This window comes from Ambystoma mexicanum, chromosome 2q (assembly GCF_040938575.1).
Source record: "Ambystoma mexicanum isolate Mex_15411 chromosome 2q, UKY_AmexF1_1, whole genome shotgun sequence".
Lineage (NCBI taxonomy): Eukaryota > Metazoa > Chordata > Amphibia > Caudata > Ambystomatidae > Ambystoma > Ambystoma mexicanum.
This window is the reverse complement of record NC_090924.1, coordinates 518,520,112-518,545,966: the sequence shown is the minus strand read 5'-3', so window position 1 is coordinate 518,545,966 and position 25,855 is coordinate 518,520,112. Positions and strand designations below refer to the sequence as shown.

The following is a 25,855-nucleotide window of genomic DNA, read 5'->3' as shown; positions in this document are numbered from 1 at the left end:
TATGGGAAACAAAATATCCATGATAAGGATAGACATTGAGATGTAAACGTGTAAGCGCTAGCAGCTTTAAAAAGTCTCCTAAATTGAACAAAATAGTAAGCACAAAACACAGACAGAGAGGTAAATCAAGAAATTCAGCAGGAAAGATGGGAAGAAGCTTGCTTTGGTACAAGTTTTTAAATAAAAAGGGAAATTAAGATATTTCTATGGTTCGTTAGCATTGGGTGTTAATAAAATGTGGCCTTGAATTAGACTGTTAAGTAACCAGAGTGTTAAAATAATGTTGATTTTTAATTCACATGTAGTAAAGCATGTTCCATAAATATGGCGTGCCACGATTGGCATCAGGGGCCGAGAGCAACGGAAGGGTTGGAAGTTAAACGTCTGAGAGTCTCAACAACAGTGTTCGAATCAGTATCAATTGACTAACATTGGCAGCCTCCATGTCACATGTACATCAACAATGATATGTCCTGACACTACGGATTGTAATACAACCTCTACAAAAGCTCTTGGCACCAGAGGTTGTAAAATGCTCTTCATGGCAGCACCGGTCCTCTAGTAAAAGTAAACAAAGGCAGTTCAGTCGATGGCCCATGTACTCGGACGTTACACCCTTGCTTTTATATTTCTTTTTGAGAATTGGTTTATGAAATGTAACCTTACATAAAGAGAATTGTCAAGCATACGTAAACACACATAAAAAGACGATAAAATACATAAACCAAAAATAATCCATTTTTAGTTTCCCAGTCAACATTTCAATAGTTTCCCAGTCAACATTCCAATAGTACTCTAGCATCACTGGTAAATTACCTATAAATAAGCTCCCCAAATAGTAAAAAACATATTTTCAGTAAGTACAGTATCACTTAAACAGCCTTTTTCAGAAAAAGACTTTGTATAGTCAACCTAATTTTTAAAAAACGATGTCTCATAATGAAAATCATTTCGAACTTTAAGAGGACCTTCTAAAATTATACCATCATTCATAATGATTTCCCCGAGGCACTGTCTCAAACTTGAAATAAATGGCCTAATGCTATGTAAAATATGTTTATAAAGTAGATCTAGGTATCCAAGACTTTAAAAAAAAAAAAAAAACGGATTACCTTTCAATTGTAAACATATTAAGTTGATTTAAAAATTTGAGGACAGCTATTGTCAACAACGTTCCATGGCCACTCAATCTGTCCCAGAATTCTTGTGTGTGTGACCACAGATTATTATGCGCAAATCTACTAAATAATAGCAATCTAAAATTTTGTAGTTCCGAGCAGTAGATTATGAAGTGTTCCAAATTTTGGACGGCGTCCTCATTGTTACAAAGACTAGAGCCTTTAATATTTCTGATCAAATTTGTGTAAATACATTGGGATTATACCCAGAGCTTTGTCTACTTTAGCTTTTATACAATTTATAACTGCACATAGCCTCAATTGTGAAAATTCAGTCTCGCTGAAATAACGTTCTTTTAACTAGCAAAGGATTCACCACCAGAATATCCAAAGTTTGATTGCTATGTTAATGTTAAAGGATATTTGTACCGCACACCATCACCACCGAAGTTGGTGCCCTAGCGCTCTGGCGTCTCTGGAAAAAAAAAGGGAAGGGTTGGGGTGAGTTAGTGGAAATAAGCTGGAAAAGTGCAAGAGAGCAGTGATGTGCTGTTGGCAGCCTCAGCCCGGTGGGTCCGTTGGCTGGGTTTGGGGTGTTTTACGGTGGGTAGTCGTTGTGTGCTGTTGTGCGAGTCTATGTGTGGTTTGTTTTGTTGTTGCAGTGTAGTGAGGTTTGTGCAGATTGTTGTGTTGTAGGCTTGTGGTTGTGTTTGGTTAGAGTTTGAGATGTGTATGCAGAGGGGTGAAATTGTTAGTGGATTGGTTAACTGGCATTGCTGTCCAGAAGTGAGGCACTAAATTTCTGTATTCTCTCCAGGTATGGTGCATCTCTGTCCTGATCTGGGCCGTCCGATACTCACAGTCCCTTTCACACGTCATGCACTCACTTTCATAACCTTAACCAAGTTCGGCCTCGGCCATCTACGTGACACCTGTCTGTATGCGGGGCAGGCCGGCGTTTGTGCGTCCCTTCAAATATGGCACAGAGAGCATTCTCAATCCAGTCAGTGCGCGGCATCAACTAGTCAAGGCTACTCTGTTCATATGTGGCGGGTGGTCGGCATTCATTATCTTATTCAGTTGTTTAAGCAGGCTATCGCTCCAAGCCCCCTCGAAGTGTGGCACATGCCAACGCTTGCAATAACTTCTAGGGGAACACCTGCCTTCATTCACAACTCCATACGGTCAATGCCCATGCCAATGTCTGCAACTTAGTTCAAGTGTGGTAAGTACTAACATTCACAGAACTCTATACAAGTATGATACCTGGTAGCGATTATGGGGCGGGTGAGGTCGTTGGCTGGAGTTGGCTAGGGATGCCGATTTCTGTCGTCATGGGCGTCGCTTGTGTCCTATTCGACTTAGCATCGTCTCTCTTGAAGTAAGAGTTTCTCTGGTCGGTTCTGGATGTGGTCAGTGTCATCCTTAATTTAGTCATCCTTTTCTTTGTTTCCCGTTCAGTTTTTTCAGTTTGCAGTTTGAATCTGTGGTGTTGAAGAGCCAGGTTTTTAGTAATTTTCTGAATTGTAGGTGGTCTTTGGTGTTTATTATTTCTTTCGGGATGTTGTTCCAGGTTTTTGCGTCTAAGTGGGAAAAGGAGGAGCCTCCAAGTTTTTTCTTAAGGTATGGTTTTTGCTCCAGGTGGATTTCGTTGCTTGATCTGAGGAGTCTCGTTGGTTTATAGATCGTTATTTTCTTTTGTAGGAATTCAGCACCTTGTCCGCTGATTGACCTGTGTGTTATGCACATTGTTTTGAAGGTGATGCAATGTTTGACTGGGAGCCAGTGCAGTGTTTTTAGGGCTGGAGTGATGTGGTCTATTCTGGATAGTTTGAGGAGCAATCTGGCTGCTGTATTTTGTATCCGTTGTAGTTTTTTCAGTAGGTATTCTGGTATCCCGAGGTAGAGGCTGTTTGCATAGTCGATTCTTGACATGATGAGAGCGACGATTGCGAGTGTTTTGTGGGTGAAGGAGAGGAAAGGTAGGATTCTTCTGCCGTGTGGAGGAGGAAGAAGCATTTCTTGAGGATTGCATTTATTTGTGGTTCTAATGTTAGGGTGTTGTCCATCAGGACACCCAGATTTTTTACTACCTTAGATGGTGTTGGTGCTGTTCCCATTTCCGTTGGCCATGGAATGTTGGTGGTGTGCTCTTGGTTTTTGGATATAATCATGATTTCTGTCTTTCCTGGGTTGATTTACAAGGTGTTAGCATTCATCCAGTTAGACTTATTTTAGACACTCGATTAGGGTTGAGTGATCCGTTTGAGTGTCTTTGATTTTGTAGACGATTTGAGGGTCATCTGCGTAGTTGTAGCATGTAATTTTGTATTTTTTGAAGATTCTGATTACTGGAGTCTGATAGATGTTGAAGTACAGTGGTGATAGTGAGGACACTTGTGGTACGCCACAGTCATTAACTCGTAGGGTGAAGGGCTTTATCCATACAGTTTCTGTTCTGTCTGCTAGGAATGATTTAATGCAGAGTAGTGCCATGTCATTTACGCCTATGTCTTCTAGTCTTTTGGTTAGGGTGTCATGGCTAACTGTGTCAAAGGCTGCAGAGAGGTCGAGCAGAATGTGGGCTGAGGTTGTGTTGGAGTCCGAGTTAGTTTTTAGGTCGTGCCAGATGGATAGTAGTGCTGTTTCTTTTCCTCTTGCGGGTCTGAAACCGACTTGTGCTTGGTCTAGCAGGTGGTGTTTTTCTACGTGCTCTTGGATTCATTTGTATACGTAGGTTTCAAGGAGTTTTGCTGGGTAGGGAATGTTTGAAATCGGCCTGTAGTTGGAGGTCTTCTACGTCGCCACTTGTGTTTTTTAAAAGCGTTTTGATATATGCTGATTTGAAGGCTCTTGGAACAGTTCCTGTTGCTAGTGAGAGATTTAGGAGGTTTCTGTAATATTCTGATGGTGTTCCTTGTGCAAGGATTGATTTGTAGATGTCAGGGGGCAGGGATCCATGGGTGATCCTGCTTCCTTGCTGCGTTTTACAAGCAAGACGAATGCCTCTGCCGATATTTCAGGAAAGTTTGGGAGTTTTTGCTATGGCTCTGTGTTAGGTCCGGTTGGTTGAATGTTGTGGTTGGTTGGTCTGTTTTGTATGATTTGTCGGATGTCGTTGATTTTGTTCATGAAGTGGTCTGCCAGGTCGTTCAGAGTTTCTCTGAGGGGGGGTTGGGGTGTTGTCGCAGCCTGGTGGGTTTCTCATTTCTTTAATGATGTTGAACATTTCTTCTTGTGTTGGTAGCATTGGTGATTCTGTCATCATAATGCCTTCTCTTCGCCTTTTGTATTTCCTTCTTGTATGCACTGATTTGTTTCTGGAACAGTATTTTTTTGTCTGTTTTGTTTTTGTCTCAAATGGCTGGCTGTTTTTAAAAGCTCTAATAAGCGAGCAGAAAGCCCCGCCTTTTGCTGGAAATCTAGCACCCGAGCAGGATTAACTGACTGTCCACGGTTATTCATTCGTAGGACCTAGTCAACTGGTAACGTTCTTTCGACTGGATGTTCCTCCAACGCATTCCACATCTTTGACATGTAATGTCCACAGCTGTGCACTTAGGAAACTTTTTCGGCAGAGGGCGTCCTACATCGATGGCGTCTGGTCCATGTCCCTCGAGGGCCTCCGTCGAGGACGATGTCACAGGATGTTATAAATAGGACGCACGGCGCCCGTAGCCTCAGTTTACGTTTTTTCCCCCAGAATGTGTGGCACCATTCTGATGCCTGCTGGACTGCACTTAGCCTTGCGGAAACGGAAGCTGCAATCGCATAGTAAATTCTCCTGAGGGGCAGGCTGGGAGGGCGAAGTGGAATGCGTTGGAGGAACATCCAGTCAAAAGAACGTTACTAGTTGGTAAGTAACTTGCTCTTCGAATGGATTTTGTCCTCCAACGCATTCCACATCTTTGACAGACTCCCAAAGCAGTACCAGTAAATGAAGAAGGGAAAATAATTTAGAGTACCCAATTAGATTGCGGAATAAAGAACTGCCTTCCCAAAGGCCATATCCTGACCATGGATTGTATCCAGGGAATAATGTTTCACAAACATATGGATTGAAGCCCAAGTAGCGGCATCACAAATATTCCGAATAGGAACACCCCACTGGAGGGCAGTGGAAGTAGCCACGCCCTTAGTGGAACAAGCTCTCAACCCTTCTGTAGGGTCTTTACCCGCCAACCGGTAACACTCCGTAAAGGTGAGGATAATCCACCTGGACAAGGTCCGTTTGGTAACAGCCTGGCCCAATCGGTGTCCAGCAGATCCTAAAAAGAGTTGATCGTCCACTCTGACCCTGGACATCCTAGAAATGTAAAAGCTAAGAGCTCTCCTAGGATCCAAACGATGGAGATGCTCCTCTTCCTTACCAGGATGAGGAGGAGGGTAGAAAGATGGAAGAACCACCTTTTGGCTCAAATGATATTCAGAGACTACCTTAGGTATAAAAGAGGGACGTACCCGCAGTACAACCCTGTCCTTGTGAAACACAGTAAAGGATGGCTTACAAGAAAGTGCCTGTAATTCACTCACTCTGCGAGCGGAAGTAACCGCAACCAAGAACACAGTCTTGAAGGACAGTAATCTCAAACAACAAGAGTGCAAAGGTTCAAACGGAGCTCCCATGAGAAACTTCAAAACCAAATTCAAATCCCAAACCAGCACCTGGAAGGGTGACGGCGGAAATACATTAGTAAGTCCTTTAAGAAACTGGGAAATCAAAGGAATCTTAAAGTAAGAACATTCTTCAGACAAGCGCTTAAAGATAGACAGCGCCGCCATGTAACCCTTAATGGTACGCACTTGATGGCCCCTGTGGGCCAATGAAAGTTAAAAAGACAAAACCATAGGAATGAAGCACTGAAAAGGATCAACAATGTGATCTCTGCACCAGTCGCAGAGCTTGCGGCAACAGTACAGAGATTTTGTTGCAGGCCGCCTGGCCGAAAGCAACACCTCCATCACGTCATCCGGGAGGTTGCAATCCATATATCTCAACATTTCATTTAGCAAGCGTGAAGGTTGAGAGTCTTGACCTCTGAATGGAGAACCAACCCATACCCCCCCTACACAACCCACCCCCCACCTACCACGTGCGAGAGCAGATCCAATCGGTAGGGAAGACGTCGGGGAGGGCAGGTGGACATTTCCAGAAGGTCCCGGTACCACGCTCTCCTGGCCCAATCCGGACCAATGAGGATCATGTGGGAACCGAACCTCCGTAACCTCTGCAACACTTGAGGAATGACTGGGACTGGAGGAAACGCGTACAGCAGTGGGAATGACCAATCCACCACGAACGCGTCTCCTAAAGCTCCTATTGGGGGAAATTCCCTGGAGCAGAATCTCTCGCACTTCCGGTTGACACTGGTGGCGAAGAGATCCACTTGCGGGATTCCCCAAAGGGCAAAGATCTCCTGAAGGACTTCCTAAGCCAACTCCCGCTCGTGGGAGACCGTGCTCTGCCTGCTCCGAGCGTCCGCCGCCGCATTGTCGTCTCTGGCCAGATGAACTGCCGGGTTCGAAATCTTCTGCTGGATGGCCCAGAGCCAGAGCTGCATTGCCTCTCTGCACAACGGAAGTGACCCACCCCCCCCCACCTTTTTGCTGAGGTAATGCATGGGCAATGTGTTGTCTGTAATGCTCAGGACACTCTTCCCCCGTACAGAGGGCAGAAATGCCTTCAGGGCTAGCTTGATGGCCCTCAGCTCTAACAAATTGATGTGGAGTCTGGACTCCAATGGAGACCAACGACTGCTGGTGGTCAAGTCGTTGGTATGAGCGCCCCATCCTATGAGGGAAGCATCCGTATCTACCGTCACCTCCGGCTACGGTTGCCAAAAACGGTCCCCCCCGCATCAAGTTCCCTTTGTTGGCCCACCACAGAAAATCCTGGGGGACCGAGAGTGGAATCTGAACGGGATCCGACATCTTGCCAGAGAACTGTGACCACTGCATCTTGAGAGCCCACTGCAGGGATCTCATCCGCAGCCGAGCCTCTGGCACCAGAAAAATGCAGGATGCCATGAGGCCAAGCAACCTCAAGAATTTGAAAGCCGGGATACTCTGGGCATGTTGAAACTTGTTCACCACCTGCACAATGTGATGAGCCCTCACCTTGGGAGGCGAACACTTCCCCCAAGGACGTGTCTAATACAGCCCTGATGTACTGGAGCTGTTGGGAAGTTGTCAGATGAGACTTCTTGAAATTCACGGAGAAGCCCAGCCTGCGGAGGGTGCGGCAGGTGAAACCGAGATGATCCGGGCACGCTCTCCCGAGCTAGCATTGGATCAGCCCCTCGTCCAGGTAGGGGTAGACCCGAATCCCTCCTCGCCTGAGGTACGCTGCCACCACCACCACCACCACCGTGAGCTTGGTGAAGACCCTCGGGCGGAGGTCAATCCGAACGGCAGGATCCAAAACAAAGTGCGAGTCGCCAGCTGAAAACCTCAGGTACTTTCCGTGCACGTGATGGATCGGCACATGAAAGTAAGCATCCTTGAGGTCCAGAGACACCAACCAATCCTGAAGTTGAAGGTCCTGGAGGACATGGGAAAGAGTGACCATCTTGAACTTGTCCTTCCTGAGAAGTTTGTTCAACCAACGCAAGTCCATGATGGGTCACAATCCCGTCTTTCTTGGGGATAAAAAATAAGGGGAATACCATCCCTTGATCCTCTCCGCTACAGGCACCAGTTCTATAGCGCCTTTCTCCAGCAGGGACACAATTTCCTGCGCAAGGAGCGGATCCGGAAGCTTCAAAGAGAGTTTCTCCGGTGGATTGTCGTGAGGCCGCTGAAGGAAGGGAAGGCAGTTGCCGTGGGCAATGGTATTCAGAACCCAAACATCTGAAGTAATGGCCCGCCCTTCATCGAGATGCTGAGACAGTCTGTCCCCAACCGGCGAACCATGGGACATGGTCTCACGACTGTTTGGAAGCGGCTGCAGCAGTGTTCGAAGGCAAAGTGGCAGCTGCCTGAGCAGCTTTGACACCACTATTTCCCCAAACACCAGGGGTACTTTTTCACTGGCCCCTTTGACTGGCGGCCCCTCTCGTTCTACCAAAAGAGTAGAAATGAACAGAACCTCCCCTCCACTGCTGTCCCCTAGGACAAAAAGGTGGAGGTTGAGGCACCGCGGTGCGTAAGGATTTTGCCGTAGCTTTTGAAGTCTGCAACCTCTCAAAGCTCTCGTCGGCCTTGCTGCCAAATAAATGTGCGCCATCAAAGGGCATGTTCAGAAGACGGCTTTGCACATCCGAAGCAAACCCTGACTTTCACAACCACGCAAATCTGCGTGTAACGGTGCTTGCAGCCATGGACTGACTCACACTGTCAGCCGTATCCAAACCCGACTGAAGGGCCTCACACATGGCAGCCTTGCCAACCTGCACGATAGCAAGGAAACCATCCCTTTCTTCCCCCTCGGGAATACGCTCAGCCGCAAAGGAAACAATTCCACAGAGTGTGTGTAAAATTTGCCAAGGCACAAGTGGAGTTCGCCGATTTCAAGGCCATGCTCTCAGCAGAAAACACCTTCCATGCCCAACCATCTAAGCGCTGGTCGTCCCTATCCAGAGGGATGGAAGGGTACGCCGCCTGCCTCGAAATGATCGTAGCCACCTGAACCACCAAACTCTCAGGAGTGGGGTGAGTAGATAAATAGCTGGGGTCGCTAATGGAAGGGCTGTATTTTTTGGCCAAGGACTTATTAACAGCCGGAAGAGAATCTGGGGACTGCCAAGCAGCTGCCACCCTTTTCTGTAAGGAAGGATGAAAAGGCAAAACCGGGTCAGAGGACCGACCCTGATCTAAAATGTCCGTCAGATCGTCCTGCACAAAGTCTTCAGAGGACTAGACCAGCCCAAATACTCCGAGACCTGTGACATAAGCCTTCTGTACGAAGACTCCGCATGAGCCCCAGGCTCAGGTCTACCAAAGTCCACTTCCGGGGGAAGTGACCAACCAACTGGCATCATGGAGGGACTGTCTCAACTCCTCCAACTGACTGTCACCAGAAAATTGTGGAGCCTCATCCAGTACACCAGGGTCCTCAAACTCGGACCTCTCCTCCTCTTCCTAAATGTCAGCCAGAGGGAGGTGAAACCCAGGTCTGGTGACAGATGAGGGCCTGGAGCCCACAACTGGCCTCACAGACTTTGACGTAGCCTGCCTCGGAGGATCCACAATGTCCGGGAACACCAAAGGCACACTCTGAGAAAAAATGCCCGAAGGCGCCGAAAGCGCTCTGGATCCATTCAATTTCTTGTTAATAAGACCCGGCTTATTCCTGGACTTATTCCACGACACCATCTTTCCCTTCCCCCTGCCTTCTTTGGCTTTGCTAGCATCCCCTGCCATTGCGGGTTTAAAGAGGGAGAATACATTTTTCTCAAAGGGGATTTGGTCGGGAGTAGGGGTGTCTTGTATTACCACCACCTCTACCTCCCTGACTTTGTCTGCGCCCAAGTCAGAGTAATCCATTGGCCATACAGGTACTTTATAAGTCACGTTCCCTGGCCTTTGGAAATCTTTGAAATGCTCTCTCATCCATTTACAATTAAGGAGCAGTGCTTCCATCATCAAGTTGTTATCCATCATCTAATTTCTGGCCGATACTTCGGCTTCTTTATCCAACCTATTCTCTATCCTCATGGAAAATGTTTCTAGACCAAGCATCTTTCTACTCAGGTCTGCCAAGAGGGCATTGTGATCTTGAACACTAGTGTGAATTGCTTTGAATAGCTTTGTGAATGGTAGGAGCGAGGTTGACAGTGATGTCATCACCAGTTGGTGAAAGTGGGCATTCATCTCCACTCCTAAAGCCACCCTCCTGTCTTGGGATCTTTCCCTACGCCCCCTACTGATGTGAGAGGATGACCTTGAGGAGGAAGAGGAGCAGGAACTGGAGTTCTTAAAGACAGCTACTCCCTCGGGAACTCATTCTGGGTCAGGGCTTAGTCCACTAGTACTCCTCAGAGATGATTCAGATCTTACCTACCTTTCAATCGGGTCAGGCGGACTACTCCTGTTTGGGTCCTTCCAATCACCGTTCTCAACTTCAGCCTGCGACAGCGCCGGAGAAGAAGGCTGGCTAATTTCGTCCTGAGTTAGCTTAGACCCAGAGGTCGCCCTCCCCTCCAAGCTTTCGCTCTCCAGCTTCTCCACAGTTACGTCAGCCTGTAGTAATGACAGGTCCAGAATCCGCAGGCAATCCGCTACATGTGAAATACTTTGGCGCTTTTGTTTCGCTATTTTTATGGATAGGTCAGCCAACTCCTTGACTAAGTGGGCCGCCAAACCTGCATTCACACTGCCATTCTCCTCATTAACAGCTGCGAAGAACTTCAGAGGGGAAGCAATAGTGGAAATTGATACATCAGCTTCAATTGCCACCTTGTCTGGAAGGAAGGGCATCCCAGGAAGAGACAAGCCCCCAGAAAATCAAGTCACCCCTGCTGTCACGACCTGTGACCCAAAACCCCACTGGCATGGTCACATGCCAGGTAGGGTTAAGACTCAAGGTTCACTTGGGGCCCCAAGGGCCTTGCACTATCCTCATGGACTCTCCTGGAGTCAGTCCTGGCACCTTAGGTCCCAGGCTCATGTTCAGATTGGAACACTGTCTTGAAGGGACTACTTTTTCATTTGGATGCCTCTAGCCAACATGGAGGCACCGACACAGCCTAGTTCCTGGAACCAGACTGTGCGGTAGCCCGGACTACTTTACCTGGACTACTTTACTAGAGGGCTATATAAACCACACCCAAGTTACAGAACGTGCTTCGCGTTATTCTGCAGCCAGCAGCGTGACGCTCATCGTGTCCAGAGACCAGAATCCAGCGATCCTTGAACAGAGGACCTGCAGAGGAGACAAAACAACACCATTAGCAGTCTCTGCTTACCTGCAACTTTCCATCTGTCGATTATCCATCTTCCTGCTGCTCGTGGTCTTCCATCCCTTCGGCAGCATCATTGGGACACCGTGCACACACCGGAACGAAGCACCTGGAGGGAGAGAGAGAAAGAAGGACAACGTTAAAACAGGTTAATCACTACATTTACCGCAGTAACCACGAGAACCTCACCTGGCTGGGCATTTCTTGGCCGGCTCCACTCCGGAAATCTTCACATTCCCAGAAAGACCTTTGTGACCTGAAAAGGAATAAAGAATACAGGTTAGCAAAGGAAGACATTACCGCGCCGCACTTCGCGCTTAACCTACTATCCATCCATCATATGCTCCTGTGTCCATCATCCTGGTAGGAGCCGATCCAAGCTGCGCATCCACCGAACCTCCGTGCACCTAAGGGGGAATAAATAAGGAAAAGACATTAATCGCAAGAAAGGAAAGCAAGGACATTTTAAGACTGCTATAACCAGACTTACCTCCTTAAAGACACTTGAATGGGTTAGCACCAGTGAAGTTAACTCGGTCGCTCAAACCCAGGGTAAACTACACGCTCCTGCACAGAAGGCAGGACAGAGAGCACGCCAGACATCACAACAAGGTGAGGAGTGGGCAATCAGATCGAATCCAGGGTGCGGGGGGATGGAAACGAAATCTGTTCCTAGGTCCAGTCCTCCTGTGTTTTCAGGCCCGACCTCCATAGAAGGCACCATCCGGAATCGGGAAGGGTCCAGGGTGAATCTGGCAACCAGGGCATAGGGGCGTCCCCGTGGATACCAGGTGAGCGTAACACCTACCGAGTGCAGTTGTTTGAGGCTGTTTTCCTACAGATCTCCTGGATTATATTCACACGCTCTCACTGGGGTATGCATATGGACGTAATCATGTTTAGGTATTTTAGGAGCAGGTTGTTCCTTCACAAGATCTTTGGTTCCCCCCGCCTGGTCCCCTTCCACATCTTCCACCACTCCACTCCTCTCCTTTTTTCATGTCTCACTCATTCGTAGAGAATGTTTATTAAGTCCACAACTGAAGCTTCCGTTACTCGCTCCTGACCCCGCCCTTTTGGGGAATCCAGGCCACCAATTTCCATTGACATCAAAAGTTCCTCCCCCTCCTTACCTGTTGCTGGGTTCTCGCACTCGGGGGGGGGGGGGGGGGGGGGCATGAGTCAGTAAACATTTTCTCACTCACTCGCCACGCCTTACCCCAGCTAACTCCAGGCAACTCCACTTGCTTCCTCTTCGAAGAGCAAGTGGGTTTATGAAGGTGGAGGAGGCGAGTGCACAGAGGGGAGGGGGACGCCGCAGTCGCGCCTCCATCACTTTTCTTAAAGTGAAACACAGCCTTGGTCAGTCTTTCGGGTTCACTTTGGAACCAGCTCTGCCTTTGTCGCAATCCAGCACCAGAAAAAAGTAGAAGCACACCGATAGCCACCACAGGGCAACTCCACTTGCTTCCACTTCCCCGACTTTGCCTGACTCTGGTATTAGGATATGTCAGGTAAACGGCTTTGATGTTAGTCCGTTGTCCTTTAGACACCTACAGGTTTCTCACAGGTGGCAAAATCATATTGCCACAAGTAGATAACGTTGCAGCCATAAAGCAACTCCTATTTTGAAAAGGGGGGAAAAAGTGCTTTGTCAGGTAATGATGAGGTTACCTGCTTCTTTTCAACCATGCTCAACAAGAGTCTAGAATATATCGTGCCAACTATGTCCAGGAGGGCGATTAGGTGAAAGTTGTCTGGGTCCTCTATCCCCTTTATTATAAATGGAGAGCATTTCTGCAGTTGCTCATGACCTGGGTCCGGAACTGCTGTTGCAGTAAACAGACGCTGAAGAAATGGGGGCCATACACGGATTTCTGTTTTTAAAGGTTCTGATGGCAGTCCATCCGGACAAGGGGCATTATTATTTTGTTTGCAGTAGGATTGTCTCAGTTACTTCTTGTAACTAGTGCCTCAATTAGCACCTTTATTATACACCACTTAATGGCGGGATGATACCGTCCTTTATCATTAAAAGACAAAAGACAAAATATACAAATTATTCCAGATATGATATGATTGTTTATTTATATAGCGCCTATACACAATGTGTTTCAAAGTACTTCAAGGCAAGGGAGGGAACAAGGGAAAATACAACCACATTCTTACAGGCCATGAACAGCAAGGATGTGAAATTAACTATCGCACTCAGACTGACGACATTTCAGATAGTGCAAAACAGACAGGCGACTACCGTACTAGGCCTCACAACATTTCTGGTAGAATAATGGAGGATGAAATTAAGCTTCTTTTGATGAACGAGAAATACACATCTCCATGCAGATCAAAGATCAAACTTATATCAAGGGTAAGAAATTCAAGTTGCAAGGTACTAGCCTGGCATAAAAAGTCACTCGCCCTCTACACTATCTACATGCATACAGCACACCATTTCTTACTAGCCAAGAGTGAATTATCAAATCGTCAATGGCTCGTGGCGAGTCCACATTTTGAGGCCTGCTTATACGTAGGCTTAACTTGCAAAATACAATTACTTACTCTCTGTATTTTGCAGTGCCATAGTAATGTTTCATATGCCATTTTAGATGGTATCTGCATAGAGACTGACTCTTAATAATGAATATAAGGAGCGCTCACAAAATACATGCTCTAATAATCCCACAACACGCAATGGTTCAGTTTTATTTCTCTCCACTTTAATCCTCCTCTCCTTCACTGCTGTTTAACACTCACAATTGGAGATGCTACTTAATAAATGGATATGTTCCTTGAGAACCTTTAGAAACCACACATTTTGCTCAGGAATGACATTGGGCTAAATAGTCAAACTTAAAACCTTTTGCTGTTTACTACTTCCATCGGGAAAACTCTTAATACGGAGGAGGTGTTGCTCTGTACTCTGCTGCATGACCAGAATTCAAATAATTTTCTATAATTTCTAGAAGAACAAGTGCACGACCACCATCCAATTCGATCAACTACAATAAGAGACCACATTCGTATCCTAATAATGAGAACAGATTTTGAAGGAACTTTTGGTTTGATATCACTTAGAACTCCCGCGACCTGATTCAATGCAAAAATTTGCACTGGCGCATTGGTGTGGCATAGAACGGAGACTTTGAGTTCCTCAACTCGGTTTGTTTAATTAGGAAACCAGGCTGCTGTGGTCACACCTTATTACTGCGCCAGAAGAAAATTATGCTGGAGACTAGGTCCAATTGCTGTTGTGCGATAAGAAAGTTTAATTGATCTGCCCTATGGATTACACGTGTTTCGGCAAGGTGTCTTTCTCAAATCAGGGCTTATCCAACTTTATTTCTCTTGATCTTTACTGGAAGTGTAATAACGGGGATCAATCCCAAATGCAAATATCATTGCCGCGTTCAATGCGGGACGCGGCAATGATATTGATTGATATTGATATTCCTAATAATGAGAACAATTCAATCCCCTGGCTTGTTACTCACTTAACATGTGAATTAATTCTTAAAAAGCTTAACACCACCAACTGCACAATCGGTCACATAAAAAAATGGGGTTCGGATGATCAGTGTGCTTGGTTCAGGCGTTAAAGCACAGGTTCCCAAGAAGCAATTATTCTGACAAAATTACATGCACACATCAGAACATCTGGTCAAAGAATGAAAAGGGTAATCTTATAATCTGGCAAAGTCCTCACTTTAGGCTATATTTTCATCCTTTAGCTTTTTTACCGTAGGGGTTGGAAAGCACTGTTCCCATAGTCTCTGTTTCACAAAAATAAAATGTTTATACTATACAATAGTACTGATGGACTGTTTATTGAGACACATCTCCAATATAAATGTTGGGCTGGAAAACTGAACGTTGCGATTCAAGTTTGTGTGCATGGACAGCGCAATAAAATCAGAATGCCATCTGGGCAGTCCCTTAATGGAGCCAAAGGTGGAAGCGTGCCCGAATAACGTGCGTTGTTTTCACGACGCTGGCTTCAACATCACTCCCCAGCCAACCAACCCTCCTACTTCTCTTATCACTCCCTTTACAACTCCTGTCTTAGCTCATCCAAACGTTACTACTTCTCTAACCTTCTCCACTCCCAGGCTTCTCATCCTAGACAAATCTTCCAAACTCTAACTCGTCTTCTCTCCCCTCCCACCCGACCACTCTACTGCCTCTCCTCTCTCTCCGACTTCACCAACTTCTTCTCCTCTAAAATACTCACCTTATGCCAAAACATTCTACTCTCTCCCTCTTACTCTCCCCCCTCTCCAGCTCACTCCACCCCTTCCTCCTTCATGTCTAACTACACCCGTCTCTAACGCTGACATTTCCCTCCTCTTACCCTACTGCTGCCCCCTCCGATCCTCTACCCACTCCTCTAATTCCCAAAATCTACCCTCTTCTCATACCTTACCTCACCTCTTTCTTCAACATATGTCTCACCACTGCTACCTTTCCTACAGCCTTCAAACATGCTACTATCATCCCCATCCTGAAAAAGCCCTCTGCTACCCCTCTCCTGGCTTCCAACTTCCGCCACATCTCTCTTCTACCTTTCCTCTCTAAGCTCCTTCAACGACTAATCTACTCCCAACTCTCCGTTTTTGTCTCCAACCTCCTACAAAATCTGGTTTTTGCCCTAAGCATTCCACCAAAACTGCCCTCACCTCTGTTCTTAATTCACTTCTCACTGCTCGCTATTCCAAACACACTTCTATTCTCATTCTCCTTGACCTCTCTGCCACCTTTGACACCATCGATCACCCCTTACTTCTTGACTCTCTATCCTCATTTGGTCTCAACGGCTCCGTTCTCAACTGGTTTTCCTCCAACCTTTCCAATCGCTCCTTTGCTGTCTCCTGGGGCGGCCACTCCTCCCCTACTCACCCACTCACCCACTCGACTTTGGTGTTCCCCAAGGCTCTGTACTTGGCCCCTTCCTCTTCTCACTTTACACCTCATTTCTTGCCCCAATCATCTCTTCCTTCGGTATCTCTCACCACATGTATGCTGATGACACCCAGCTCTTCCTTTCCTTCCTTTACCCCTGGCATTCATCTCAAACTCTCTTCCTGTCTCACAGCTATCAAAACTTGGATGTCCTCCCACTTTCTCACCTTAAACTCTGACAAAACTGAAATGTTATTCCTTCCTGCCAACACTCTTTCTCCCCCCTCGTTCCCTCCTTCGATCCTCTTTCCCCCTGCTAATCTTTCCATCTATGCCCGCGATCTCGGCCTCCACTTCGACTCTAAACTCTCCTTTACTCACCATATTTCTCTCAACTCCCGCGCCTGTCGCTACCATCTTCATAACGTTTGCAAAATCCGATCCTCCCTCACCTACCATGCCACCAAACTCTTAATTTCCTCCCTTATCTTTTCCTGTCTCTTCTTCTGTTCAGCTCTCCTCTTCAGCCTCCCAGCCTCTCACCCTGCACCCCTCAAATCCCTCGACCACTCTGCTATCCGCTCTCTCTGTTCCCTCTCTCCTTATGACTCCATCTCCTCCTCGCTCTCCTCACTTGGCTGGCTTTCCATTCACTCCCAACTTAAATTCATCTTCCTCTGTCTTGTCTTTAAATATCTTCACGATCTTGCCCCTCCCTACCTTTCCTCCCTCGTCTCATTCTACTCTCCCTCTCACCCACTCTGTTCTGCCGACCTCCTCCTTCTCTCTGTCCCACCCTCTCCTTGCGCTCCTTCTCGCTTCCGATCCTTTCAGCTCCTTGCCCCACTACACTGGAACTCTTTACCTCTCCCTATCCGTTCCATCTCCTCATATTCCTCCTTCCGCTCCTTCTTAAAATCCCACCTTCTTAAATCCCCCTCTCTACTTCCTCCCCTGCTTCTCCCCTTCCCTGGTTTCTACCTATTGTACTCGGCAAATTGTTATGCTTACTGTTCTTGTTTATTTGACTCATGAATTGTATTCTACTGCTTCTAATGTATTCTTCTTGTTTTATGTACAGCACTTTGGTGTAAAGCGCTATATAAAAGTTAATAAATACAAAACACAGGCTGATGATTACTGCATGCACAGACTATAACCACTACACATGCAAAGCTGGAGGGCAACATGTTACTGGAGAGAGAGAGACCACTGTACAAAGGTGATTAATAAATTCAGCAGGGTCTGTCCCCTAAACACAGTTGAAGCTAAAAGGCTTGCATTATAAAGTTACGTCCACTGTACACACGTAGAGATGAAGCTCTGCCGCTAAAACTGTTCAAGGCAAACAGGAAAATAAAGGGGTTGCAAGTTAAGAATCTAACTGCTGTTTATTCGGCAGACAGTTAATCTGGGATGCGCTGTCATTGCTACAGAAGCAGAAGTGAGGGGTTGCATGGTGGGTCTATGTCCCGATAAAAAAATTATTTAAAAAACGGCTGCCTAAAAAGATTGAAGCTCCGGTTGTTTCCCCCTCTACGAACAGGCAGAACAGTAGAGATGCTATCCCCAGTCGACTAATTAGTGAAAGGTGGCGATTTGCATTCTGTTGGCCTCTACCCCTTAGAGAGTGTAGAGATTTATTCGAATGTCTGTGCCTGTATTGAAAAAGGGACGAATGCTCCAGCCCGAATAGTAATGCTCACCTGGCCTCTTGTCAGAAATTCACTTGATGGGGGCGCTGTTGAGCGCCGAACAAGATGGCCGCCTGAGCGTAGCTCTCCGTGGTTTGCAGATCCCACGATCCTTTTTTGGGCACCTTCCCGATCTGGCACCCTGCCCTGGAGGGCACGACTGATCCTCTGAGGGGACCTGGCACCACTTGGTCTTGCTCCTGCCCGAATCGGAGCTGGGGATCCTGAGATCCGGGCGCCCCCATCGCCCTTCCCCCTCCGTCAGCGCGGCTTTGCGCCAATTCCTGGCCTGGCTGGGGGAGACGCGCCTACCTTCCTGCGCTCTGGGGTCTTCTGGCCGCTCTGGAGAGGGGCCGCGGTGTGCCCCGGGGCCCTGTCCCCCATCGCCTGCTCTTGGACCCACCGTGTGGGATCGTGTCCCCTGGGGCCGCGGACCCCTCGCTTGCCCCGGGGCCACCTCCTACCGCTGCAGAGTCCCCGCGGCTGTGGCCGCTGCTGCTGGGCGGCTCCTCGCCTCCCCTGGACTGGAGACCCTCCCCCCCTGCAAATCGGGGACTGCCGACCGCTGCGGAGGGGCGGGGGGACCTGTGTTGTGCGCGTGGTCCCGGCCCCCACCGCCTGCATCCAACTGGGCCCGTCTTGCGCGGGAGGTCCCCCTGGAGCTGCGGCCCCGCTCTGGCCCCTGGACCGCCTGCGGCTGCTGCGGGGGTGTCGCGGCTGCGGCACGGGGGCCCCGGAGGGTCTTCCCCGGCGCTGCCGCGGCCGGGCCTCCTCCGCTCTTGGCCCGCACCCTTCTGGTGGCCCCCCCCCATAGCGGACCCCGGCGCCCTTGGACGCGGAGCCAGGAGTGATAAAGGTACGTCAAGGGGGGGTGCTGCTGCGCGCCCCCCCCTGCTTGGTTCCGTGACTCTGGGGCAACCACGGACACTGATCCCTTCCTGTGTTGGCTGTGCTCGGGCTGTGGGCCCTCCTGCTTTGTGGTTCCATCTTCGCCTGTCCGCCCTACTGGGGGAGCACTAATCTTCGCTGGCCGCTCGCATCCCTGCACTGCCGGGTCTCCTATCTCCTGAGTGGGCCGCGGCGCTCCTGGAGCCACTACTTCTTGCTGGATCTGTTTACCTGGGGCCTGCCTTACTCCACATTGCTGACTTCGAGGCCGGGATCGGCCCGCCCTACTGCCGGGGCATTGAGCCGGGGGCGCTCCTCCCTACTCACCGCACTCAGTCATCTACGCCTGGGCCCCTACTTTCACAGTGACCGCTGGACATCGCCACCCCCGCCCCGGTGGTCTCCCGCATCGGTGCTCCCCTGGCATTGTCCCCCAGGTCTCCCTGGGCTAGCTAAGCTTCCACATTCTGCCCTGGCAGCTGCAATATCTTATACTCATTGATCCACAGCCTCTGGTTTCTTCGTGCTACTTCCTGTTTCTTACCATACTTTGCATACTGTGTTACGAGATACGGGATCCGAGCCCCCCCGCCTTCTCCTCGACCTCCGATATCGCCAGGATGACCAAGGGGGGCACGAGGAAACAGAGCTCCATCAACATGTTTGCGAAGGCGGCGGTGAGATCGCCGGAGGAGGCTGCCGAGCAGGCCCCTGCTGCCTCATCTGACGCAGCTCCGGAATCCCAAAATATGATGGACTTTATTCGGGAGGGCTTCACCGCACTACACTCAAAATTAGATGACATGAACGGCACTATATCCTCCATTAAGGCCCACATTGAGAGAACTGATAGCCGGGTGTCGGAGGTCGAGACGCGGGTCGGCTCCGCTGAGGATGCGCTGGGTGCCCTGCGCTCTGAGGTTGTCGCTCTCTCCAGCCGGGTCCTCAAGGTGGAAAAGAAAAACGAGGACTTGGAATCCCGCTCAAGGCGCAACAACCTCTGCATCATCGGGGTTCCCGAGAACGAAGTCCACGAGCCAATGGAAGATTTTGTTCAGCGCACATTGCTGTCGCTCGTTGACGCGCCCGAGTTTTCTCCGCAATTCGCTATTGAGCGGGCACACCGCGCTCTGACGGCTAAACCTAAGCCCGGTGCTCCGCCTCGGCCCATCATAGCTCGTGTGCTAAACTACCGTGACCATGACGCCCTCCTCAGGGCCGCAAGGCTCAAGGGCGAGCTACTACTGGGCGGCGCAAGGATTCACCTTTACCCGGACTTTTCAACAGCCGTCCAACGGGAACGCAAGACTTTCCAAGCGGTGAAACGAAGGCTGCGAGACCACTCAATCAAATATGCTATGCTCTATCCCACCAAACTTCGCATAGAACACGCTAACCAGGTGTTCTTCTTTACGATCCCAGAGGAGGCCTCCAAGTTCATGGACGAACATTTCCCTGGCTGATACCCCTCCTCTGACCACGGTTCTACAGTTACCCTTGGTGCCCGACGGGGAGCGACCAGGCCCAGCCGCCTTCCCGCATCGGGCCACACTGATCCTCTATCCCGTAATCTACTTGTTCTGCTCAACTTACAAATACGTGCCATATCACCATGTACAAGTACTTTGTCCAAGTTACATGCGATTCCTATTGTGGGCACCTTTTGTTCTACTGGATCTGCAGTAGCCCGGAGCGACAGGCCCCCAGGCGCTGATGCCTCTGGTTTGGTTTTGGTTGAGGCGGGTTGGGATTGTCATCCCTCTGTTTGGGGGGGGAAAATGTGGGTGGGGGTGGGACATGTTTGGGGTTATGTTATTAAAAAGTTGGCGCTGGCAGCGAAGGCGGACTGTGGTGTGGCACTCAGGAACTGTTGCCGCAGGGCTGCGAATCTGGCCCATTGGTTATTGACATTTTCTCTGTTTCAAACGTCACCGCATCTGTGATCGAGAGTGACTTGACCTTTATGAGCTGGAACGTACGGGGGTTGGATAATTATAACAAGATGAGGCAGCTCCAGTTGCAGGCCGAGCGCCACAGGACCAAGATTCTTCTTTTACAAGAGACACATGCTCGCACGGAACAGTGCATGCGCTTCGCCAAAACCTGGGGCCCCCGTAGATTTTTCACGGACTTCTCTACTCAAAGCCGTGGGGTCATGACCCTCATCCATAAGAGTCTCAAGTTTACCCTCATCTCCTCACTAATTGACCCCCATGGCAGGTATGTACTGCTTCACGCTACGCTCCATCACAAGGAAGTGGTTCTGCTGAACATCTATGGCCCTAATCTAGATGGCCCGGATTTTTATGTGCAGGTCACCTCCCTCCTTGATGCCTTCCCCCTTGTTCCTATCCTCTGGGGGGGTGACTTCAACACAATCTTTGATGTAGCCCTCGATAGATCTGGCTCCAAGCCCCGTCACCTCTCCAGGGCAGCTCACGCTGCACTATCATCCCTACCCCGTCTGGCCATGGTAGATGCAGGGAGGTTCTTTTACCCGGATTCCCGCATCTACTCTTTCTACTCCTCAGTCCACGATTCCTATTCCCGCATTGACAGATGGGTGATCTCCAACGAATTGGTTAAGAACGTTATACAGTTAATGATCCTTCCCAGAACCCTGTCTGACCATTCTCCAGTTACTGTTACCATCGGTTGGGGTCCAGATCCCAGCCGGACTCGCAGCTGGAGGTTGAAACCCCTCTCCTTACTGGACCCGGAGTTCTGTTCCGAGCTCGAGGTGTAGATCGAAGAGTTCTTCGAGACTAATACGGGCTCGGTAACATCTCAGGCCACTTTATGGGAGTCCTTTAAGGTTTATATTAGAGGGATTGCGTTGTCCCAGGAGAATGGGGTCCTTAAGTCGATCCGGAGAGATCTTGCCGCGAGTGAATCCAGAGTCTCGACCCTGGAAGCTACATGCTCACTTCACTCTACCCCGGGCAACCTGGCGGACATCGGGATGGAGTTGGACACGTTCCGATCCCTTGCGGAGCGTGAACAAAGGTTTTTGGATAGTCCTGGCATGGCAAGGAGATACGGGGAGGGTGAACGCCCTGGACGATTTCTGGCGTGACTGATCCGTCACGAGACGGGGTCCCCACACATACTCGGAGTCGAGAGGCCTGACGGCTCCATGGGTGTCTCCTCGCAAGACAACAACACGGAATTTTTCCCATTCTATGAAACCCTATATTCTAATTCAGATGAGGTGTCAGTGGCGGAGATCGACTCCTTTCTCGATATCCTTCCTTTGTCAACCCTGTCTCCGGAGACCGCGGGTTCCCTTGACTCCCCACTCACACTGGAGGAGCTGTCAGACGATATTGACTCCTTATCCTCGGGGCGAGCCCCTGGCTCGGACGGTATCCCAGTCAAATTTTACAAGCATTATAAGTCACAGCTGCTCCCTCACTTGCTGGCTCTTTGGGAGGAGTCTGTGGAGGCCGGTGTATTCCCCCCTTCGCTCTGTGAGGCCACAATCACAGTACTACTTAAATCTGGTAAATCCCCTTCGCAATGTGGTTCATATCGCCCGCTCTAACTTATAAATTGTGATGTCAAAATATATGCCAAGGCTCTGGCGCTCCGGTTAGCTCCCTTTCTGCCATCTATCATCCATCCAGATTAGGCGGGCTTCATCCCAGGTCGCTCTACCTCCCTGAACCGGAGGAGTCTATTTAACATAATTAACAGAATCAGTCCCGAGACGCACGCAGCGGCCGTCACACTCGACATACAAAAAGCGTTTGACTCAGTTTCATGGCGGTATCTATAGCGGGTTCTCGAGAGTTGCAAATTCGGCCCCTCCTTTCTCTCCTGGGTCAGACTGCTTTACTCTACTCCTGTGGCTAGGGTCCGCACCGACGACCGTTGCTCCCCCCTCTTTGAGATCGCCAGGGGGACAAGACAGGGGTGCCCCTTCTCTCCCTTGATATTTGCTATAGCAATAGAGCCCTTTGCTGATATGCTCCACCAATTCCACGCTCATAGAGGCCTCCGCACTGCGGGCCAGACGGACATAGTGTCCCTATATGTGTTTGACCAGGGTATATGCGGATGACACATTGTTGTTTGTGCGTTCTCCCTCCATCAACTTACCCCCAATACTGGAGGACATCATTCAGTTTGGCCGAATCTCGGGCCTTAAAATGAATTGCTCGAAATCCACTCTCTTCCCACTCACGGAATGCACTCTCCCCCCTCCTGACACCCTTGGTTTCACATGGGCTCAATCCACATTTACCTACTTGGGGATAGAGGTAACGCGCCAGCAGGCGCTGACCTTCCAGGAAAACTATCAGAAGTATCTCACACACCTGAAGTCCGGGTCTGGGACAAACTCCCGATTTCCCCTGCAGGCAGGATAGGGCTGTTGAAGATGGTGGTGTTGCCCCAGTTGCTTTACAGGTTCACTAATGTACCCTTGTGGCCAGGGGGGGGCTTCTTCCGTGATTTGACCCGTACAGTTAATTCCTTTCTTTGGCACTCGGGTGCAGTCCGCCTAAAAATCGACACCTTGTCTACCCCCATGACTTACGGGGGCTTCGGTGCCCCTGACTTTCTTAAATACTGGCTGGTATCCTAAATCCAATATACTTCTTACTGGTTTAATACAACGGACCCTCCCCCGCATGTCCGACTTGAGAAACTTGCGGTCTGCGACCGTGACATCCGCTCCTTAGTGATACAACCCGCTCCCCTGGCACGGGACTCACAGAGTCCGGTCACCTGCACATCCCTCGCATTGGCGAAAACGTGGAGGCTGACCGGAACGGCTTACGCCTTCCATGGCAACCTCCCTCTTTGGCATTTCCTCCCGGGGGTCCCATGGGTTCCACCAGGCACGGTTCGTCGCTGGGCTGACGCCGGCTACGAGTTGCTGCGTGATGTGTTTGACCAGGGTATATTTGTTGAATGGCCCGATCTCCCATTGCCCTAGAGGAGCAGCCAGAGTGTATGGCTCCAATATACATCCCTCCGCAGGACCCTCAAGCGCAATTACCCAACGTTCCCCGCGTTGCCACCGGACGACCCTGCCATCGAGGGGCTCACCTCCCCCGGGCCCACGGGGGGCAAAATTTCCAGGCTATATACTATGTTACAATCCAGATCTGTCCCAGACTTTGCCAAACTGAAGCATGCGTGGGAGGTAGATCTTGGTGTTGAAATGTCAGATGAGCACTGGGCCCACCTATGTGAGCGCACACATCGAGTGTCCTTCAACTCCCGGTTTAAACTCATTCAGTTCAAAGTATTACATAGGTTTCATTACACCCCGATCAGACTACATCGCATGTCCAGTGATCACCCTTCTAGCTGCCCTAGATGCGGCCAGGATAATGCCGACTACATTCACATGATTTGGTCCTGCCCCCGCCTCTCACAGTTTTGGGAGGCAGTGCTCGACCACCCCATTGTTCCTTCCCCGGCGTTAGGCCTCTTTCATGACCTCCCAGGCCTCTCCCGGAACTCCAAAAACTAGCTGGCCTCTGCATGCTTCTCGCGGTACGCTCCATCCTGCTCTGCTGGCTTCGCCCCTCACCTCCCACGCATGCCCAATGGCTAAGAGCGGTCACATGGGCCTCGGACTCTGAGGAAGCCTGGTCCCATATGCAACCCACTCACTCCAGGCCTAGGAACATCTGGCTCAGGTTCCGCTCTTACATGTCTGATCTTAACACGACTCCGGATGCTTCCACCCCACCCACTTCCCCCCACCAGCTCGGGTCTTCACCCCTATCATAGTCTTATGTTACCCTCCCCATGCTGTAATTGTGCCCATTGATTGTGTTATTATGTGTAGTAACCTCTGCGCACCTACATTATGTACACTGTATTCATATTGTATTTGCCTGATGCTGTTCGCCTGTGTTTTGCTGCCACGCTGAATAATAAAAGGAAGTTTAAAAAAAAAAAAGAAATTCACTTGATTGGCAGAACAAATGTTCTCTTTTGCTAGAATGTTAATAAGGAAATGTTGAAGCATAATAAACCGAAGAATGCCGAGTGACCATTTTCTCACCCAACGCTACTCTTTGATAATTTAGACTTTTATTTCAGTATTTTAAAAACAAAACAGGGCTCACATAACTGTCTTGAAATACTTTACAAGTGGTGTCAGGACCGACAGAATCAACGCCCGAGGAGGAGCTGCACTCATCACCAAATCCTCACTGCAGCTTCGACCCATCCCCATTCCGCCCATCCCTGGGTACCAAATGCTTCTTCTCAAACTGAGCACTAATCCTCAATCCATCTACAACTTTCTCCTCACGTATCGGAAGCCCAACTGCACCAGCATCCCAGACATCGATCCCCTGCTCCTGATCACACGTTTTCTCAAACTCACCACCAAATGAATCATCCTTGGATTTAAGGACACATCGGACCACAAAGCAACAGTGTTAGCACAAGCACTAGGAGACATAAACTTCATCCAATGGATCTCCTCCCCCACACATGACAATGGTCACACGCTGGACTGGGTCCTCTCTACCAATATCACTGTCAATGTTAAAGCCATCAACCCAGTAGTCTGCTCTGACCACTCCCTCAACAGAATTCGACATCTCCCTCGAGAAACCTCTTTCAGTGCAGCCTTCTCCGGGGCGCCCTATACTGGTCCACAATACCTGCAAGCTCACTTCCAATTTGCTTGATCCCACAATCCAGACCCTCCTCAGAGCCTCCTCAATTCTTTATCGCTAACCGGCAATAAGAGCCCCCAAAACCTTGCCAATGCCCATCATAATTGCCTTCTCCTTACCATGAACCAGCACGCTCCCATAAAATGTCAAACTCCTAAACCTCACATACAAACCAACCCCTGGTTTACCGATGACCTCATTCCCCTTCGTAGAAACAAAAGAGCCATCAAACACCTCTGGCACAGACACCCCACTCCAAGCAACAGCAAAAGCCTCACGGCTATATCCAAACTCTACAACATGGGTATGGTTTTGCACAAAGCCAATTCATACAACACCAGAATATCTGAAGCTGCCTCCACCACTAAAGAGCTCTTCACTATCCTAAGAGAGCTGGAGAACCCCCCCCGCTACTGCTCCGACCCAATGTGATAAAGCATGGTGTACCACCATACAGAACGCCCTCGCCAACAAAATTGATTCACTAGTGATCAACATTGAAACCAAAAGAGCCTTGCTAAGTGCCAAAGCCACTGCCCCACTTTTTACAGAGTACCCACAAATGTCCCCCAGCCTTTCCCTCCTTTCACTTTCTCCCAGGTGTCTCAAGAGACAAGTCCTGGTAACCATCTCTGCCCTGAAGCCATCAAGCTGCAAAAGGCGACACCTGTCCAGCACATTCAATCAAGCTCTGCGCCGCAACCCTCTCT

At 49.3% G+C, this 25,855-nt stretch overlaps 1 protein-coding gene across 1 annotated transcript in view; it reads right to left on the bottom strand.

Moving 5' to 3' along the window:
* Nucleotides 1-25,855, bottom strand: part of INTS1 (integrator complex subunit 1) — a 2,112,141-nt gene that overhangs the window by 2,074,756 nt on the left and 11,530 nt on the right. The gene's annotated exons all lie outside the window — the stretch shown is intronic.